Source organism: Podarcis filfolensis (genome assembly GCF_964270895.1).
Source record: "Podarcis filfolensis genome assembly, chromosome: 6".
In the NCBI taxonomy this organism is placed as follows: Eukaryota; Metazoa; Chordata; class Lepidosauria; order Squamata; family Lacertidae; genus Podarcis; species Podarcis filfolensis.
In genome coordinates, this window is record NC_139609.1 from 12,150,625 (window position 1) to 12,169,017 (window position 18,393).

General features: G+C 43.9%; 2 long non-coding RNA genes and 1 pseudogene across 3 annotated transcripts in view; 2 read left to right on the forward strand and 1 right to left on the reverse strand.

The window, feature by feature from the left end:
* The window catches only part of LOC310765314, a 197,672-nt gene that overhangs the window by 79,415 nt on the left and 99,864 nt on the right, over nucleotides 1-18,393 (forward strand). The window lies entirely within an intron of this gene.
* The window catches only part of LOC310765312, a 112,477-nt gene continuing 99,866 nt past the window's right edge, over nucleotides 5,783-18,393 (reverse strand). The window contains exon 3 of the long non-coding RNA XR_014549518.1: nucleotides 5,783-5,848. This is a non-coding gene — a long non-coding RNA (uncharacterized lncRNA). The remainder of the gene's footprint in view (nucleotides 5,849-18,393) is intronic.
* LOC310765380 (small nuclear ribonucleoprotein Sm D2-like) lies at nucleotides 8,279-8,745 on the forward strand (annotated as a pseudogene). The gene has a single exon. The product of its transcript is annotated as a small nuclear ribonucleoprotein Sm D2-like (transcript).

The window sequence follows — 18,393 nt, forward strand, 5'->3', positions numbered from 1 at the left end:
AACACTGGCGACGAAAGTGGGATTCCTTCAGGCTCATTTTTGTTTCCAGGTTCTGTTCAAAGTGCTGGTTTTAACATTTAATGTCTTAAACAGCCTGGCCCCTTGGTAGGCCAAAGACAGCCATATTTTGCATGTTCTTCCCCACATACTCCATTCAACAGCCGAGGCCTTTCACAAGGTCCTGCTGCCAAATGAGATATTTTTGGTCGCTACAAGGAGTGATGTCTTTTTCATATTGCGGCACTGACAGTCTCTTATTTTAAGGTGCCTAGCCAAAACATGTCTTTATTAGAGTTTTAGTCAGTTGTTTTCTTGGCTGTGTTATTTTAGTACAATCTCTCCATGGTTGATGTTTGTGATATTTGATTATTATTACCGTATTTTTCACCCTATAGGATGCACTTTTTCCCCTCCAAAAATGAAGGGGAAATGTGTGTGCGTCCTATGGGGCGAATGCAGGCTTTCACTGAAGCCTGGAGAGCGAGAGGGGTCGGTTTTGGAACAAGAGGGAGACAGATTAAAACTGCAGAGTTTTGAAAAATTAAAAAATAGAGTGCGAGATTGGCTTCATTGTTATCAGATAATGGAGGCATATAATTTGGATAAAAAAATTGGCTTCCAGGTGGAAAAATCAAAATTGGAAACAGAACTGTTAGATTCCAAAACTAAGAATTTGTCAAGAATGTATAACTTGCTGTTGAAATGGAATACTCAGGATGAAACGGTGAAATCTGCTATGATTAAATGGGCACAAGATGTTGGATATAATATTATGATGGCTGACTGGGAACAGTTATGGACCACAGGTATGAAGTTCACAGCATGCAATGCCTTAAGAGAGAATATAATGAAAATGATATACAGGTGGTACATGACACCAGTCAAGCTTGCAAAAATTTATCATTTGCCTGATAATAAATGTTGGAAATGTAAAAAGACTGAAGGTACATTCTTTCACCTTTGGTGGACATGCCCAAGGATTAAGGCTTTCTGGGAGATGATCTATAATGAAATGAAAAAGGTATTTAAATATACCTTTCTGAAGAAACCAGAGGCCTTTCTCCTGGGCATGGTCGGCCAATTGGTGCCAAAGAAGGATAGAACTTTCTTTATGTATGCTACAACAGCAGCAAGAATACTTATTGCAAAGTATTGGAAGACACAAGATCTACCCACCCTGGAAGAATGGCAGATGAAGGTGATGGACTCCATGGAACTGGCGGAAATGACTGGCAGAATCCGAGACCAGGGAGAAGAGTTGGTGGAGGAAGATTGGAAGAAATTTAAAGACTATTTACAGAAACATTGCAAAATTAAAGAATGTTAGAATGATGTTGGAATGAATTTATGTGATTTTAGCAGAAATGCTACAAAGATTTAGGAAAAAACAGACTGTTAATTGGTGAAAGGAGGGAAAGTAAAGTTATATTAATATCAAGATAAATTTACAGGACAAAAATTTGAAAAGAGGGAAAGGATTTGCTGAAATGGATAATTGACTAGAATACAAAAAAGGGAGGTGTGAGGAGGTCAGGGAAATAAGCTAATGAAAGATAAGCAATGGGAAGATTTGCTGTATTTTTCCTTGATTTTTCTTTTTGCTTAATGGATTTTAATTCTCTGCTCTTTCTTTTTTATTTTTCTCTTTTCTTTTTTGTATTTTATCTTTTTTTGTGTAAAATGATGTTTTTTCTTTTTTCTTTTTGTACCTCTAAAAATTGAATAAATATCTTATAAAAAAAGAGAGAGAGAGCGAGAGGGGTCGGTGCGCACCGACCCCTCTCGCTCTCCAGGCTTCAGGAAGCTATCCGCAAGCCTTGGGAGCCTACGGGAGTTCCCGCCGGGCTCCCAAGGCTTGTGGACAGCAGCCTGCAGCCCGAAACCTGGGGAGCACTGAGCAGCGTGCCCTGGGCTTCGGGCAGATATCCGCAAGCCTGGGGAGCCCGGTGGGAGTTCCCGCCGGGCTCCCGAGGCTTGCGGATAGCAGCCTGTTCTGGGGGCTGGGGTCGGGGGAAGCTCGGGCTTCCCCCACCCCAGCCCCGCGCCTGGGGGGAAAATATTTTTTTTCCTTTATTTCCCCCCCCAAAAGAAAAAAAAACTAGGTGCGCCCTATGGGCCGGTGCGCCCTATGGGGCGAAAAATACGGTATTTTTGTAATTTTATAGTGGGTATATTTTTATTTAGGGTGTTGCGCTCTTATGCTGTAAGCTACTTTGTAAATTCACTCGTGTGGGGAAACGCAGGGCATGAATTTCAGTAGCAAGCAAGAGTTATTTTCCTTTTCCTTAGTGCATATTTCAGAAGGTGCACTTCAAATTTCCTGTGTGGTTTCTGGTAGAATGGAATCTGTTGTGTAATGCATTTTGTGATTCACTTTCTTACCTATCAGGATATTGTTGAACATGGAAGAGTTCCCCCCCCCCCCCCGTCTGAAGGAAATTGTGATGGGTCACTACACTGATCTAAAGAATGTTATTCAAATATGCCTTATCCTGCTGCAAGAGGAAATTCATTTCAATGGATTCTTATATCTGTTTTGTGTTCTTTCTTTTTTTTTCTTGTTATGGCTTGTTTGGGACCATAAAGAAGGCTGATCGCCGAAGAATTGATGCTTTTGAATTATGGTGTTGGAGGAGACTCTTGAGAGTCCCATGGACTGCAAGAAGATCAAACCTCTCCATTCTGAAGGAAATCAGCCCTGAGTGCTCCCTGGAAGGACAGATCGTGAAGCTGAGGCTCCAATACTTTGGCCACCTCATGAGAAGAGAAGACTCCCTGGAAAAGACCCTGATGTTGGGAAAGATGGAGGGCACAAGGAGAAGGGGACGACAGAGGACGAGATGGTTGGACAGTGTTCTCGAAGCTACTAGCATGAGTTTGACCAAACTGCAGGAGGAAGTGGAAGACAGGAGTGCCTGGCGTGCTCTGTTCCATGGGGTCACGGAGAGTCAGACACGACTAAACGACTAAACAACAACAACATACGGCTTGTTAATCAGCAGATTGTCACCATTTTATCATATTTCTTCAAGGGGGGGGGAATCAACTATACCTTGGAAAACTTTTATGATGGCATCTATGTTTCATATCATGCCCCTTTACCTACATCTCTGCCCCATTATGGCATTACGCAACAGTGGACTTTCTCCGCTAAGTCCTATAAATGCATTTGATTCCCTGCCACCTGCCCACTTTCTGGCAAAACTCATAGCGCAGCCGTTATTTATCGTTTCCGACAGTTGTGGCTCCCAGCTATTTACATTCGTTATGTGCTAAATACCACCGGAGACTGAAACATGAATAATAGAGCTAATTGTCCTTCACTAATCCAGTGGAACGACAAAATGTTAGACAAGGAATCTTTTCCGCAGGAAGTCCATAAAGATTTAGAATTTCCATGAGTGCAATTGTGTTTTGTGTAGTTATGGCACACTTCAGTCAAACAGGATTGCACGATTCCGATAGAATAAGACTGTGGGGGCATTCTTCTGCTGGTTTAACCTTTGTCACTTCTGTAATGGCTTTCCATGAAGATGGATGTCAGGGAAGGAAAACAAAGCCGAGGCGTTATAATGGGGAAACTTTAAATGCCCACTTGGAAGAGATAGCTATTGCAAATGTTTCCCAGGTTGGGCTAGAGTGTTGTATCCAGAGCTAGTCCTGCTCCAAATAGACCCACTAAAGTTACAGAGCATGACTAAACTAGGCCCATTAACTTTGACTGGTAGTGCATGAGACTCTAGGTCTCTTGGGTCGTGGGTTTGAGTCCCACTGTGCTGGTCCCGAGGGCTAACCGTGAGGCGAGGTCCGAGGTCAAGGTTGCAGTATGGAGGCTGTCCGTCAAAGCTGAAGCGGGGTCCAAGGCAGGGAATTGGGTGAGGTCAGGAACTCTGGCAGAAGAGCAGGACAGGGTGCAGGCAGGAACAGGCTACCAACAATGTTGCTCCCACAACTTGGGACTGGGGCTGGCCAGCTTTTATCTGCCCCGAGGCATAGGGTGGCCCCGGTCCACAGGTGACTTGCCTCTCCTGGCCTGGAGGCGAGCACTCCTCCTGCAATAACTTAGTTCCCTCCGCCTCTCTGCCCTGAGCCTCTGCAGCTCAGGAGAGGCTGGAGGATTGCCGGACCCAGAGGCAACCTCAGCTTCCCCTGACGGGGCGGAGAGTGGAGCACCTGCAGGCAATGGGTCCTCCATCACCTCAGGGGCCAGAGCAGACTCAGCTGGTGCCTGCACCTGAGGATCCAGCACAGGTGAGGACCCTTCAGGTTCAAGCCCCAGTCCCGGCTCAGCTGGTTCTGGAGGCGGGGACTCCTGTGCAGGCTGGGATTCCTCAGGTTCAGCCTCCGAGTCCGAATCCCAGGCCATCACACCCACATTAGGCAAAAGATTCCTACATTGGGGTCCCTGCCAACTCTACAATTCTTCCGTTCATTCTACTTACAATAGGAGTTAGACTGGCAAAAATGTATAAAAACTGTAGTGATGTCTGTTGGAGATGCAACAATGGGGCAGGAACCTTTCTACACATGTGGTGGGAGTACAAAGAGATAGTGGGATTCTGGGAAAATATTTATAACGAATTGAAAAAGATGTTTAGATTTTCATTTGGAAAAAAACCAGAATCCTTTCTCCTAGGTATCATGTCAGAGGAAATAAAAAGAACGGTCAGACCAATATTTATGTATGCGACTATGGTGGCAAGGTTATTAATTGCCCAAAACTGGAAAAGCAGCAGTGTCCCAACTAAAACAGACTGGCTATCTAAAATGATGGAATACTTCCATATTGCCGAATTAACAGGGAGGATAAGAGGAGATATGGTACAAAAAGTGAATAAGGACTATCTTTAAGGAATACATCAAAATCTATGTGGGGGAAATTGAATTTTCGACAGATATTGAGTGAATCCAAAAAATGATTAGAGTAATAATAAATTTTATTTATACCCTGCCCTCCCCCAGCCAAGACCAGGCTCAAGGAGGCTAACACCAGATATAAAAACTACTGATTGAAATACAACTTTAAAAACAAAATTAAAATACAACATTAAAACATTAAAATGCAGGCTCATTTCAGTGGAAACTCAAATCAAAAACTTTTGATATTATTATTATTATTATTATTATTATTATTATTATTATTAATACCCCACCCATCTGGCTGGGTTTCCCCAGCCACTCTGGGCGGCTCAAACATTAAAAACATTAAAAACATCAAACATTAAAAGCTTCCCAGGAGTTCCCTAAAGGAGTAGTTTTCTACAAAAACTCCTGGGTAATGTGGCCATTCTACAGCAATAGAAATTCTACATTTTCTTCCATTGCTTAACATCCTCAGGTTTTTTTTCTCATCAAAGGGATGTCGTCGGCTTGATACAATTTATTAAGCTTTTGAGGTACTATTACCCCCAGATATTGAAACTGTATATAAGGGGAGTATAGTAAAACTAATTCTTGCTTACCCTAAGGAGGGAACGCTGCCAGTGGGTCAATTAACACGATTGCCGTGTTGTTGGTAAAGAGATTCAAGTTATGCTCCCTTCTCTCGCCAGATATCTCTTTGCTATTAGGATTTACTTATCCATACATATCAACAAAAGTGAACAACGTTTTCAGAGGGCTCTTGAGATCTCTAGCCCGAACCAAAACTTTAGCTATATTAAACAGGAAGCTGCAAAAACTAGCAACAGATGTTTTCTAAGTGATGTCAGTTATCAGAGAAGCCAATTTCCAGGTGCTTAGCATGTTACAGTGGTACCTCGGGTTAAGTACTTAATTCGTTCCGGAGGTCCGTTCTTAACCTGAAACTGTTCTTAACCTGAAGCACCACTTTAGCTAATGGAGCCTCCTACTGCCGCCATGCCGCCGGAGCACGATTTCTGTTCTCATCCTGAAGCAAAGTTCTTAACCTGAAGCACTATTTCTGGGTTAGCAGAGTGTGTAACCTGAAGCATATGTAACCTGAAGTGTATTTAACCCGAGGTACTTTGAAGAATAGAATATCATTTATTACGGCCATAGGCCCATACATAGGTACTTTGTAGTTTGAGAACCACAGGCTTAGCAAATTCTCCGCTGAAATAATAATAATAATAATAATAATAATAATAATAATAATAATAATAATAATTACCCCTTCCATCTGGCTGGGTTTCCCCAGACACTCTGGGCGGCTCCCAACATAATATTAAAAACAAGATAAAACATCAAACATTAAAAGCTTCTGTAAAGTTCCCTAAAGGAGTAGTTTTGTACAAAAACTCCTGGGTAATGTGGCCATTCTACAGCAAAAGAAATTCTACATTTTCTTCCATGGACAATCCACATGTTGATTTTTTATTTTATTTTATTTTAAAAATGTCCCTAAACAGGAATTGGAAGAGATGTGAGTATCCTCCTCAGAGGTTTTCTTTTGCATTCCAATATATGGTTACAGATTTGGGAGGAGAAACCCCCCCCCCCACAAATACTAGAAATTAATAAATGGCAGGATTTTGATGATGTGAAGGGAGAAATACAAACTGCAGACTGGGCTAGCCTATGCAGAGAATGACCTGGCCAAGCTAGTGTTATTAAGAAAAAATTGAGGGCCATTGGCAATGCAGGAGAACTGTCCTTTTCCCTGCCCTGGGGTATGAACAGAGACTGGGGGTTTGGAAGGTTCCCAAGTTGTGAGGTGACAGGAAAGAAAATTTTTTAGTGGGGTAGATAAAAATCAATGATTTTTTTTTTAAAATGAAAAATTCGGATTTTTTAAAATTTAAATCAGATATTTTTTTTATTAGAATTGGATTTTTAAAACAAAATGCTTTTGGAGGAAAAATCTTTCTAATGATAGTTTTCTATTTACCGGTAAGTTGCATTATAGTGCAAACGTTATTTATCAGGAAATAAGGATTTGTTTTAAGTTTTTCATGTGTGCTAAAACTCAGTCTAAGGTTGTTGTTGTTTTGGGGAAATTGTTTAACCACATCAGTTAACAAACATGGATACATATGCTATAATGTTACTGCTTTAGTTAAATAAATTGTTTAAATTGTTCTTCAGGAAATGATCATTTTTATCCTTCCAATGAAGTACAGCAGAAAAGTCATCCAAATATCAACAGTTAACTTATTAAACCTCACCATAATTTCATAATTATCTGTCTATGTATTTCTAATAGTATAACCAAATCAGTAATTTTTGATATAACTGTAAAAACTACTCTGAAATTGTATTATTCCAAAAATGAAACCTTCATCTGGTTGCAAAGATTAAGATTATACCAGCAAGAATGAGTCTTTTTGTAAAATACTAATAAAAATCAAGTCTTAATGACTAGTGATTTAAATCAGTTCGATTTAAATCAAATCCACCCTGGTTTTTAGCAACATGTTCTTGGAGGATGAAGGCGGAAGAAGACAGACTGGGATCCATCTTGGGAAGGCTGGCTGGGAGAGATGCCTTGAGCTTCAGGGCTGCACTACTATGAGGTGCAAGCCCCTCTGGAAATGACCGTGCTCTATGCAGACTGAAGCCATAAATAGGTGAATAAACCATATTTCTTAAAGCTACGACAGGATTTGCAAACCCGCGACGGAGCAGTTCGCCGCGCGAGTCGACGGCTAGGAAGAGGAGAAGGGCCCAGCCATGAGCCTCTTAGAATCATAGAATAGAATCATAGAATCATAGAGTTGGAAGAGACCACAAGGGCCATTGAGTCCAACCCCCTGCCAAGCAGGAAACACCATCAGAGCACTCCTGACATATGGTTGTCAAGCCTCTGCTTAAAGACCTCCAAAGAAGGAGACTCCACCACACTCCTTGGCAGCAAATTCCACTGTCGAACAGCTCTTACTGTCAAGAAGTTCTTCCTAATGTTTAGGTGGAATCTTCTTTCTTGTAGTTTGGATCCATTGCTCCGTGTCCGCTTCTCTGGAGCAGCAGAAAACAACCTTTCTCCCTCCTCTATGTGACATCCTTTTATATATTTGAACATGGCTATCATATCACCCCTTAACCTCCTCTTCTCCAGGCTAAACATGCCCAGCTCCCTTAGCCGTTCCTCATAAGGCATCGTTTCCAGGCCTTTGACCATTTTGGTTGCCCTCCTCTGGACACATTCTAGTTTGTCAGTGTCCTTCTTGAACTGTGGTGCCCAGAACTGGACACAGTACTCCAGGTGAGGTCTGACCAGAGCAGAATACAGTGGCACTATTACTTCCCTTGATCTAGATGCTATACTCCTATTGATGCAGCCCAGAATTGATCCAGCCCAAGAGTGAGATGGCCCCAGATGGCCCCAGAGGAGCTGCAGAAGAGGGAGGAGGAAGAATTCAACACGGGGCCCCTTTCTGTTCTCACCCAGTCTGTAAAAAACAATACTCAGGTGCTGATCAACTGTCGAAACAACAAGAAGCTGCTTGGCCGGGTCAAAGCCTTTGACAGGCACTGAAACATGGTGTTGGAAAACGCTAAGGAGATGTGGACAGAGGTGCCCAAGAGTGGGAAAGGCAAGAAGAAATCGAAACCTGTCAACAATTACCGCTACACCTCCAAGATGTTCCTGCGTGGAGATTCAGTCATTGTGGTGCTGAGGAACCCCCTAATCGCTGGGAAATAATAGGCTGTCAGCAGGCTGTAGGTTCTTGAGAGCCTAGTCCAGCAAAGAGCTGTCTTCAGGGTAACTACCAAGAGGCTGTTATGGTCTGCTGATGGCTTTAGCCAATAGCATCTTCTTAGCAGCTGCCTGCTCTTCGAATCATTTTTGTGCCCACGAGTGTACCCCGATGAAGGAAAGTGCAAGGCTTCTTGCTATTCATAGAGTTGGCTGATGAATTTTCCAATCCCCAGACACCTGGTTGTGTTCATATATGTTGCCTGATGACCTTTTCTTTTGTAATAAACATTTTGTTAAAATCCTAAAAAAAAAAAAAAAAGCTATGGCAGCCTCTGTCATATCTCAGTTACCAAAGGATCACAGACCCTGGGTGAGTGCCTGAAACGCTATGAGCTCTGGCCACCACTCAGCAGTGGAGAAGGCACCCAGTTTTGGTAACAATATATTTTTCCAGCAGGTGTTCCTCTAGCAAGGAAAAAGCAGTTGTCTTGCAAAAGGCCCTGGATAGATGTTGACCTCAACATAAAGATTTTCCTTTGAGTTAGCACTAGGGGGTGCACTATGTTTAGGACATAAATGCCAAACCCTACCTCTCTCGTCTCTTTCTTTGCCGCCAGCTAAGATCTACTCCAGGAACTCTGGTCTAAGGTAAAGCATGTTTGGTGCCTTCTGCCAATATGGTTACAGAAGCTGGCTTCTGCAAATTTGCTCCCAAAATATTGGTAAGAACAAAATGATCCATACGTATAGTTTGGCTTCCCCAAAGCCAGCTTGTAGTACAAGTTGGGACGCGGGTGGCGCTGTGGTCTAAACCACTGAGCCTCTTGGGCTTGCCGATCAGAAGGTTGGCGGTTCGAATCCCCGTGACGGAGGGAGCTCCCGTTGCTCTGTCCCAGCTCCTGCCAACCTAGCAGTTTGAAAGCATGCCAGTGCAAGTAGATAAATAGGTACCACTGTGGCAGGAAGGTAAACAGTGTTTCTGTGTGCTCTGGTTTCTGGCACGGTGTTCCGTTGCGCCAGAAGTAGTTTAGTCCTGCTGGCCACATGACCCAGAAAGCTGTCTGTGGACAAACGCCGGCTCCCTCGGCCTGAAATTGTTTTAGGCATCAGAAGTGTGTCTGCTTACAGATCAGAGAACACCAATGGACTATTAGGAGCACGTAGAAGGGTAATATGTCAGAGCATGACTGCTAAGGGAGGAAAATTCAATGTCAATGTCATAAGCGGTTGGAATTGGTAAGTAATAGATGTGAAAAGTGACTATCAGAGTGGTACAAGCCCCGAATTCTTGACATTTCTTCCTATATACATAAAAACGTAAGGCTGTTGTCATGCTGTATTTGGCATGTCCACTGATAGGCAACCACTCCAACATGACAACAGAATGGCAGGCAGGTAAGTGAGCAAGCAGGGGGCTATGGCATGGGGAGGGCATTTTAGAAATCAGTTTAGACCTCACAGAATTGGAATTACCAAAGGTGCCATGGGCTTTGAAGACGCTCGAACTCAGGACGAAAGGGAGAAATGTGCTAAGAGGAACGCATGTTGGGCAAACACTCACCATGATCAACTCCCACCTGGAAACCTATGTCCCCACTGTGGAAGGACGTGTGGTTCCAGAATTGGCCTCCACAGTCACTTATGGAAGACAATCTTACTCGGCTACGAGGGATTGCCAAAGAAGAAGAAGACCCTGCCCACCCGCCAAACTGCTTCCACCACCACTGGAACATTCCCCTCTCACTGAGTTTCGGAGAGAGGGTGGCATTCTAGTGGGGTGGGCAGGGTGTGGTAGAAGGCAGCATGTTCCCATTAGCCTCTGGTGGCAAAAGCAGCTGGGCCACCCCTGCTTGCAACTAGCAACCAGCTGAAGGAAAATTGGAAAGACTGGATCCATACATCCTGGAAATGGGCCCATTTTGCAAGAAGAAAAGCTCACTTAGGGATTATCTGCAGGTGTAAACTTATTTAAGCCATTTCCATTCTTTGGGAAACCCTAGGAACTGTATTGCTGCTGGAGAAGGCTGGACCTCCCTAACAGAATTCTTCCCATTCATAACAAGCTACATCCCATTATGCTATAACTTTAATAAACTTACAGAACCAATTTCTTTCTTGTTCACCTGTTACCTGCATTCTAAGAAATTCTGGAGTAATATACCCAGGAAATGGGTGTTTGAAACAGCTAATGGTCTGACTGAACCGTTTCCAGCCTAGGGCAAAGCTTAAGGATTCTTCTTTCTTTGTTTGTTTGTTTTTAAAAAAATAACTCTGGAAATGACTAGTTTGTTTCAAAGTAGTGTTGGGAAATGGTATCTATAGCTTGCAACTCAGAGCATATTCCTTCTGCTGTGTCTATTAATCTTTTAATGCCCTTCAAAATGTGTTGGGTAGAAGCAACCTTGCATGTCTCCAGTCGGCAGAGGGCAGGGTTGAGACTAATGGATAGTTTGGACTCTGGAGAAAATACACTTCAAGGTTTCCCATTAAATTTCCACGTTCTCTCCCTTTGCCTTGCTCTCTCTTTCCCCTCCTATATGAGGCAGCCATGTAACTAACTAGCTTCTGGCACGTGGGCTTAGGATCTGAAGCTGTGCTTGTAAATATGTAAGGAAAGAACCATTTTTTTCCTTTACTAATGGAACCTTTATTTACTCTTTTTAAACAATGAGACAGAACGGGTGGTGGTGGGATTGAGTAGCTCCAGCTTCTAAGTTTTTTAAAAAACCTCTGCTATAAGCTATACTATTTTGTTGTTGTTTAGCTATACTATATATTAGCCAATTAAAAAAACAACTGAGGAGAGGAAGGGGATTACCGTATTTTTTGCTCTATAAGACGCACCAGACCACAAGACACACCTAGTTTTTGGAGGAGGAAAACAAGAAAAAAAATATTCTGAATCTCAGAAGCCAGAACAGCAAGAGGGATCGCTGCGCAGTGAAAGCAGCAATCCCTCTTGTTGTTTTGGCTTCTGTGACAGCTGCGCAGCCTGCATTCACTCCATAAGTCGCACACACATTTCCCCTTACTTTTTAGGAGGGAAAAAGTGAGTCTTATAGAGCAAAAAATACGGTATTTCCTCCTCCCCACCCATCAGTTGATCAGTCTGATGAGTGTGGAGAGTCAATGCACATCTGCACCAGAGCACTGCCATGGGTGGAGGGTTTTAAATCTCTTTGCCTAGTCCAGAAACATGTTTAGGATGGAAACTGCCCTGGCTCGCACTTGTCTTCTTCGGTGCCCCATCCTCTACCCCAGGGATCAGCAAACTTTTTCAGCAAGGGGCCAGTCCACTGTCCTTCAGACCTTGTGGTGGGCCGGACTATTTTTTTTTTTTGGGGGGGGGGGAATGAACAAATTCCTTTCCCCCACAAATAACCCAGAGATGCATTTTAAATAAAAACACACATTATTCTCATGTAAAAACAGCCCCCACAAATAACCCAGAGATGTATTTTAGATAAAAGGACACATTCTACTCATGTAAAAACATGCTGATTCCTGGAACGTCCGCAGGCCAGATTTAGAAGGCGATTGGGCCGGATCCAGCCCCTGGGCCTTAGTTTGCCTACCTATGCTGTACCCCAACCCCTGTGCCATTGCTAATGGAAAACTGATTTGGGGGAGCTGGGGGAACTTAGTGGGTCAAATCTGTTGGAATTCAAGCCTTAGTCAGAGGAACTGGCCACTCTCCAGGTGCCCGACTTGGATTCCTTGTTGATCTCCCCCGTCAGCAGCTCCCGGCAAGACAAGGCGAGATCTCGGCGATCCTCCTCAAACGTGAGAAGAACACACCATCCCTCCCCTTCCCTCATTCCCAGGGAGGGGAGAGAGACAGACAGAAATGTATTTACATGCCTTTATTTCTGTCTTTCCAGCAGTACAGAGAAAACGTGTCTGCACTCTCTTAACACCAACAGCAGAGAGAGAATAACTCCTCCCATGTACTTCCAGTACAGGGTCATGTGACACTCTGAGCTAACATCCGGTGCTCAGTGCACAGACTAGACTGTCCCTTGTTCCCACGGTACAGTCCCAAAACATCAACATCCTGTTTGGCTTTCCAGCCATCTGGAGCACTCAGCTGCAGCATTGCTCCTTTTTCGTAACAAAATCATCCCTGCAGACTGGCAATTTGCCTTCTTTACATTAAGTGTTGAACTCGCTGCAGAAAGCTACGCAGACACTCCAGTATAATACTTAAATGTAGAAGCAGCTCCAATAAAGAATAATATCCCCTGAGCAGAGATGCCAACAGGGCTTTCAGGGTCCAGTGCACTGTATGTAGATTTGGGGATGCGGGTGGCACTGTGGTCCAAACCATTGAGCCTCTTGGGCTTTCCGATCAGAAGGTCGGCAGTTCAAATCCCTGCGACGGGGTGAGCTCCCATTGCTCTGTCCCAGCTCCTGCCAACCTAGCAGTTCGAAAGCACACCAGTGCAAGTAGATAAATAGGTACCGCTGCAGCGGGAAGTTAAACAGCGTTTCCTTGTGCTCTGGTTTCTGTTACAGTGTCCTGTTGCACCAGAAGCGGTTTAGTCCTGCTGGCCACATGACCCAGAAAGCTGTCTGTGGACAAACATCGGCTCCCTTGTCCTGAAAAGCGAGATGAGCACTGCAACCCCATAGTCACTTTTGACAGAACTTAACCATCCAGTAGTCCTTTCACTGACCTCAAATATTCCTCTTCAGTGAGGAAGGAAATAGGGAAGTCTCCCCATTTCTCACAAATCGTGACTTAAGGTCGTATTTGTGTATGAATAGGGTGATCCTGTGACCTGGATTCAGGAACTAAGTACAGTCATACCTCAGGTTGAAGTAGCTTCGAGATGAATATTTTTAGGTTGCGCTCTACGGAAACCTGGAAGTAACGGAGCGCGTTACTTCCGGGTTTCACCACTCATGCATGTGCAATCACTCAAAATGATGTCACGCGCCTGCACGGAAGTGCCAAATCAGGACCCACGCACGCACAGACGCACGGACACGGGTTGCATTCGCTTCTGGATGCGAATGGGGCTCCGGAACGGATCCCGTTCGCATCCAGAGGTACCACTGTATTTAGCATCTCAAAAGGAATGGCTAGGCTGCCCAGGTAATGCAATCAGTGACCATTGGCAGGTATCCTGACAAACAGGATTCTGTTATAGACCGCCCCCCCCCGCCCGCCCCGTGATGTATTTCTGTTGGGGACTGCCTCCTTCAGTGATGTATGTATGATGTTTTGGGGGGTGGTCTTGAGCTACAGGGTGGGCAATTTCAAAAGTCTATATAAGGGCTGGCACATTATTGTTCTGGGTGCCTCTTCCCTCCTGCATGTGTTGAATGAGGACCCTGCTGCAACAGTTTAATAAAGATCAGGCTTACTAGCCGCTTTGCTTCTCAATATTCTATGGTTGGCCTCTGTTTTCTCCTTCTGATAGGGAACCTACATAAGGACTCTATATGGGCTCTTGGATACCCCATAAGGGAAAAGGAGCAGCATTTTCTTATAACAGATCTAACAAATTAACTTCGGCCCAGCATACGTTAAAGACCACCTGAGCCCTTATATGAAATCTGGGTCATGAAGTTGATCCAGAGGCACAGGAGCCACCCAATAAAATATTTGAGCGGAACCAGACCCCCCAAAGTTGATGGACATTGCCATTCAAATAGAGAGTCCCTTGAGTAGTGTTGCAGGAATTTATGTATAGGTTGCGGGGTGTGTGTGTGTTGCCCCTCCAGCAGATATCATGCACATGCAGCCCACTACCAAAATCAGCACAATCACTTTTGTGACTTTTGTGATTTGTCCCCACAAAACACTTCGTCACAGTTTCTTCCTATCTGTTCATAGGACCTCTGCTGCACGATACCAAATGTAACAATTCACTGATAAATGTACTGGCTCACTGGGAAAACTTCAGAAATTCATATAGACATATGAGCTCAGCTACTCAGCAGCCCCTCTGCCTGAGTGATAATTCCTGGCATCCTGAGTGCCAGACAGGCAGCCATTCCAGAAATAACAACCCCAGATGAAGACAAAAGAGTGTGATTAACTTGGCTGGGAAACAGGGAAATGTAGATATCTCTTTTGTTACACTTGATGGGTGTTTGGTGGAGGGCAAGGGGAATCATGGGGCAGGGTCCAGGATGCTCAGATTACTGCCAACAGACCTCCCCTTTCATGATGTAACCATGATGTATTAGTGATGTAGTTGGGGGGTGTAACATGGAGATTAAAGGTAAAGGTAAAGGGACCCCTGACCATTAGGCTCAGTCGTGGCCGACTCTGGGGTTGCGGCGCTCATCTCGCTTTACTGGCCAAGGGAGCCGGCGTTCAGCTTCCGGGTCATGTGGCCGGCATAACCAAGCCACTTCTGGCGAACCAGAGCAGTGCACGGAAACGGTGTTTACCTTCCCGCTGGAGCTGTTCCTATTTATCTACTTGCACTTTGACGTGCTTTCAAACTGCTAGGTTGGCAGGAGCAGGGACCGAGCAACGGGAGCTCACCCTGTAGCGGGGATTCGAATGGCCAACCTTCTGATCGGCAAGCCCTAGGCTCTGTGGTTTAACCCACAGCGCCACCCACGTCCCTACTAACATGGGGATTAACAGCTAATAAAAGTTTGGGTTCTCTTTTGTTCGAGGCTTCCATCTTATTTCACCTTGTGGCAGGTGGGAGTCCTGTCGCGACAGCCTTCAATAAAGACCAAGCCTACTGGCTGCTGTTTTGCTCTGATATTCCTGGCTGGTGTCCTTGTTTTTTGTTCAAGGGAGCCCTCAGATTTCTCCGTTAACAGTTGCTAGCCATTTTTATGATTGCTTCATATTGCTTTTAAAGTTTGGGGGGGGGTTTACATTGTGGAAAACCACCCTGATGTTGTAGAAAAGGGCAATACAGAACTGATTTTATAAATAACTAACAAAAATTGCTTCTGTTAGTTAGCTGGAGGCCCATGACAGTGAGATAAAGGATGGCAAGGCCATCCTTGTCCAGAAACATTTTAGTTTTTCCTCACACGTGCTTATCTCAGTGCACTTTGCTCTGGTTGAGTAGTTGAAAATGGTGTTATCTGAAAGCAAGGATTTTCTATAACCTTCCTCTCTAGCTTTTGCTAGTCCAGAGATTAAAATGCTGAGCAAATGAGACCCTCGGGGCATTATGACCTTTTTGTCTCCCTTGTCAGTGTTAGTTGAAAATTTACAGAGCAAAAGCCGTATTTCCTATTTGTATTTTGCCTTTTTTCCCAATGTGCAAAAGATGCTTGTGTAGGCATCTGCCTCAGGGTTTTGTGGACACTTACTGCATTCCAAGAGAGATTTTTTTTTTAAAAAAAATTCAGATTGGATAGGAAATTGAGACAAAAAGAGGAAATCACTTCATCATCTGTTGAAATAAAACATTTTGGCTGCTGGATATATTTGCAGGCAGGGAACACACACACATAGAAAGAGAAAGAGGGAATGTATGAAACAACAGCGGCCAGAGTCTTGATAGCACAAGTATGGAATAATGAGGAAATCCCGACAAAAGAACAGTGGCAAGAGAAATTGATGAATTATGCAGAACTGGCTAAATTGACATACAAATTGTGAGACAAGGACAACTGTGACTTCAAGGAAGAATGGGAACTTTATACAAATTATTTAAAAACACCACAAAATGAATTGGACTCCTTGGCAGGTTTTGAATAAACATACACAAATTTATTGATTGATAACATGGTAGATAGATAATGTAAGGATTTGCATAATTTTATAACATGCGGAGAATAATATGTGCTGAGAAATCAGAGAGAGGAGCTGAGGGAAGTCTCTGGGGGGAGGGGAGGGAGGGTTTGAGGGGGGTGGGAAAAAAGGGGGAAAATAATGAATATGATATGTGTTGATAAGTTGTTATGTTGAAATTGAAGTTGGAAGTTTAACTAAATAATTAAGTTTTATTGTATTTGTGTATGTGGTCGTATTCTTAGTTAATATTTGTTAAAGGTAAAGGTAAAGGGACCCCTGACCATTAGGTCCAGTCGTGACCGACTCTGGGGTTGCGGTGCTCATCCCGCTGTTATAGGCTGAGGGAGCCGGCGTACAGCTTCCGGGTCATGTGGCCAACATGACTAAGCCGCTTCTGGCGAATCAGAGCAGCACACGGAAATGGCGTTTACCTTCCCGCCAGAACGGTACCTACTTATCTACTTGTACTTTGATGTGCTTTCGAACTGCTAGGTTGGCAGGAGCAGGGACCAAGCAACGGGAGCTCACCCCGTCGCGGGGATTCGAACTGCCGACCTTCTGATTGGCAAGTCCTAGGCTCTGTGATTTAACCCACAGCGCCACCCATGCTGTTAGGTTTGTTAGGTTTGTATTATTTCACTTTTTTCTTTTGCTATTATTTTTCTTATTTTTGTTTTATTGAAGTAATGTGTTTGTATGAAATTCAATAAATATTATTGCGGGGGGAAATGAAATTGCTAATAAAAATATTTAAAGAAAGAAAGAAAGAAAGAAAGAAAGAAAGAAAGAAAGAAAGAAAGAGAAAGGGGGGGGTCAAATTGGGAGCTGAAGTTGATGGTGAGCAGAGCCACAGCTGACAATGGGCCGTTTGCAGGAGCATGCATAGCATTCTCTGTGCTGTTATGGTAGTTCAGAGGGACATAGTATGAAAGGGAAGGCGAGGCCAAACGTAGTGCAAAGAGCTGTCAGCAGCCCTGGGAAGGGGAACTCAAAACATGTGCAGAACAGATCACTCAAAAACACAATCCAAGCCAAAAAGCACAGGTCAGCTTCCATACTGCAGAGCAGCTGAATCGATTATTTGCATCTGTCTCCACAGTGGAAAATATTGAGCAGAGCTCAGTGCCTGAATGAACTTTTGCAGGGAGAGAGCCTGAGGAACCGGGGCAGATAGGGGTGACGAGAGATGAAGTTCTAAGCCTAACAGGCAAAATAAAAACTGAAAAATGGATGGGCGCAGAGGGCTCTGAGAGTTCTCAAGGAACTCAAATGATAAATTCTTGATCTACTCACAGTACTCAGTTCTCATAAGGATATTTGTCCTCTTGGTTTATTTTAAAATACGTATTGTATTCCTTTGAGGATGCTGATGCTAACTTCTTATTTCTGTTTGTGCAACTAGCCTGACATCACTACAGTGGTACCTCGGGTTACAGACGCTTCAGGTTACAGACTCCGCTAACCCAGAAATAGTACCTCGGGTTAAGAACTTTGCTTCAGGGTGAGAACAGAAATCGCGCGGCAGCGGCAGCAGGAGGCCCCATTAGCTAAAGTGGTGCTTCAGGTTAAGAACAGTTTCAGGTTAAGAAGGGACCTCTGGAACGAATTAAGTACTTAACCCGAGGTACCACTGTAATTGGGTTTAATGGGGGGGGGTAACTGGAATCAGGAAAATAGAAACACGAGCCACTAATTCAGTGCTTAAAAAAAATGTTTAGGGGTACTCTCATTTTCCTACTCATATTTAAATACTAAGGCCAAACTTAGATTTACAAATTGTTTAGGGGTATGTGTACCCCTGCGTACCACCAGAAAAAAACACTGCTCTTATTTGAGAATATATTGGCAGGCCACAATACATTGCTACACATCACCTCAATGTAAACATCAGGAAGATTTTTTGACAGTAAGAACTGTTCAACAGAGGAATGAACTCCCTCTGGAGATGGTGGATTCTCCATCAATGGAGGTTTTTGAGCAGAGGTTGGATGGCCACCTGTCCTGGATGCTTTTGGTGAGATTGCAGGGGGTTAGACTTGATGTGATTCTATCATTCCATAAATAGTGG